The sequence below is a fragment of the Elephantulus edwardii genome, unplaced genomic scaffold (genome assembly GCF_000299155.1).
Source record: "Elephantulus edwardii isolate Elephantulus edwardi_28Jun2011 unplaced genomic scaffold, EleEdw1.0 scaffold00016, whole genome shotgun sequence".
Lineage (NCBI taxonomy): Eukaryota > Metazoa > Chordata > Mammalia > Macroscelidea > Macroscelididae > Elephantulus > Elephantulus edwardii.
The window spans coordinates 20,475,818-20,478,880 of NW_006399766.1; positions in this window are offsets into that span (position 1 = coordinate 20,475,818).

Genomic DNA, 3,063 nt, shown 5'->3' on the forward strand with positions numbered 1-3,063 from the left:
GGGTCTCCCAGAGACCCGTGGCTCTTTGCTTTTGGACCGTGAGTGTTCGGACCCTCTTTCGCCTCTGCTGCCATTGTGCCTATTACTGTCGTCCGAGTTCACACTCAAACGCCTTTACTCCTGGAAATAGCAACCGATTTCAGCTGGCTTTCTGAAATAGGTCAGAAAAGTAGCAACTACCTGCAAGCAAAGGATTCAATGTTTTCTGGACTTTTTATATACCAACAACACACACCCAGCCTTTCAAAAATTTCCATGTGACCTGCCATTTGGGGGACAGACACCAGCATCTTCCTGGAGACCCAGCAAGATCCTAGCCTCAGTTTACTTGTGAAGTTTTTTTTTTTACTTGCTAATTTACTTGAACCTATGGCTCTGGCCATGTGGTGCTGGCATGGGGTCACGTTCCTTTGTTTCACAAAGTGCCTGGGGGGTTGGGGGACAGGGGCCCCGAGACTAGGTTCCCTAGGCTTTCCTGGAGATCCAGGTGAGTCTTGAGGGTGACTAGGGAGAAATTGCTTTCTTCTAGACCTTGACGTGCCGAACAAGACCCTTCGCAGCGCCGGGGAGGACTGGGCAGGGAATCCAGCTGGTCCGTGGCCCTTCCCTACCTAGACTTGAATTTGTAAGGGGTTTCTTCTAGGGAGACCAGGAGGCTGCTTTCCCTTCCTCTCGTTTTAGAATCAGCCAGGGGCTGCGCTCGGCTGGGGCCAGTGCGGGTAGCAATGTTGCTCCCATTTAGAAAGAGCCTGGGAGGTGAGCGACAGTTCAGGGGAGCTGAGCTCTCCCAGCTCCAGGCCGGATCTGGGTCCTTACGACAACCAACGGATAAATCCTCTGAAGAATGTTCGAGAAAGAAGCAGGTGGTGGGTAAGGGGGAGGGGAGGAAGGGCCAGTGGAACTCGAACACTTGCATGGAAGACGCGTGTGGGGGGGTGGGGGGTGATGCATGAATGTAACACAATCGGATGGTCGGGGTGGACGGATGACACGAGCTGCACGACTACGTCGACCTGCAGAGTTTGGTGGATTCTAAAGACGCATAAGCCCCACACTGTTTGGCCGCCTGCGCCTCTAGCCAAGCCATTTTCTCCCGGGTCAAGTTCGAAGGCGAACTGCAAACAAAAACAGGCAAGGATTCTGGCGGCGCGGCCAGGAAGCAGGACCGCAGTGCTTTTGCCCGCCCTCCCTGCTCCCCGAGCCCAGCTGCGAAGCCAACGTAACGACCCAGAGCTTCCAGATCGCGCCGACGGGCCATGCCACCAGGCCGGGCAGAGGGCGACTGCGCTGGCGGTGAGGGTGGGGGGCTGGTGATGTGTGGGTCTAGAGCCCCACGGCCCCGCCAGCCTTGCCTGGCATCTGATACGACGGCGCCTTAAGGCCCTTACCCTGCAGGTGCTCGGCAGTCATGTATTTATTTGGGTTTGGTTTAAAAAAAAAAATTTCCCCATTTATTTGTTTTCCTTCAGGCCAGGAGGTGCCCAGTGGAGGGTGGTAGGCTTGGCTTGACCTCACCGATGGCCGGCTCACGCTGGGCCTCCCAGTTGGGGCTTGCCATGTGCGCCCACAAGAAGGGATTGGCGCTTCCCAGACGGCTCGGGAAGTCCTTCGAACCCTCTGGGCACGATCAGGCTGGGGAAGGACCACTGCTGGCAGGAAACCAGCGCCCGAACCTCAGCTGCGACTGAAACCCCTCCCTCGTGGGCGTGGTAGCGCCAGCGGGCCCCCCCCCCCCCCCCAGCTCTGGCGCAGAGGCCAGGCCTTTGAGGCCCCTGACTCCTCGAGGTCTAGGGGCAGTGCCAGCCTGCATCCAGACTGGCTTTCCCAGGGCAGACGAGCCAGGCTCGTGAGAGCCCAGCCCAGACAGAGAGGATGCTATGCCAAACTAGGTTTCCAGCTTGGGCGCGGGGTGACGTCGCGGTCCCCCGCGCGGCGGCCGCCACGTGAGAAAGCTTGGGCGGCGCACAATGCGCTGGCGCCTCGTTAGTGCCGGGCGGCGCTCGGGGAGCCGGGCCTGCGCCGGCCGCGGCCTCATCATTCACGGCTGGGACGTGCTGGTAAAAATGCATCAAAACAGGCTGCGGTGCGCGGTATAAAAGCACAGCAGGATGAGCTGCTTTCCAAAAAGGATCTCGGTGATTGGACGGGGCTCGGCGTGATTGACAAGAGCTTAGTTTGGTAAAGGGAAGACACGCAAGCTTTCACAGCGGGATCCCTTTTCTAAAATATATCACACTAGCCTTTGAAAAGCGCCGCACACTATAAGGAAATAGCGTTTCACGGCTCGCTTTATGGTGCGATGACATTTCTTTAAAACACAGCGAAGATCAAAAAAGGGAGAGAGAGAAATAAAATGTGTTGCAAACACAATGTTTTAATTAGTTTATTCTGCACCCTGCTTTTATCTGACGTATACATTGCGGGTTCCCCTTTAATTAAACAGCCCTTCTTGAGCGGCGGCGGCGGTCAAGGAAGACAGGCGCCGAGGCCAAGCTGCCCCTTCCCTTCTCAAGGGCGCGCGGCAGGCCCCAGTGCCCTCCAGGCCAGGGGAGGCAGGCCTAGGATTTGGGCTTGGGGAGCAGTGGGATCCCAGCGCCCCACAGAGGCGGAGGACAGGGGAACGAAAGGGGAGGGGAGGAAGGGGCGGGGGTTGCCCCCATTGGGGGGCATCAAGTCGAAAGGAGGCCAGTCAAGTTGCTGGGGCTGAGCCCCATCCACCAGCCTGGCCCCTGCCAGCAGCCAGCTGGTTCCTCCAGGTCTCCAAGGTGGGGAGAATGGAGACATATTGGCACCGGATGAGCTCTGAGGTCGCTGTCCTCTCCTCAGCTTTTTTCCCGGGCTCCAACTTCCGGTTACTTCTCTCTCTCACTGGATCCCAAAGTATGGAAACTGTTGATTCCTGACCAACAGTGGAACCTCACCACTGAAAGCGCCTGAGCCATTGTCTAATGCGATGCCTCCAGGAATGTCAGGCCAGGCGAGAGGTTAAAGGCAGCCTGTGCAAATGCGCAACGCGCAACACACACACACACACACACACACACACACACACACACACACACA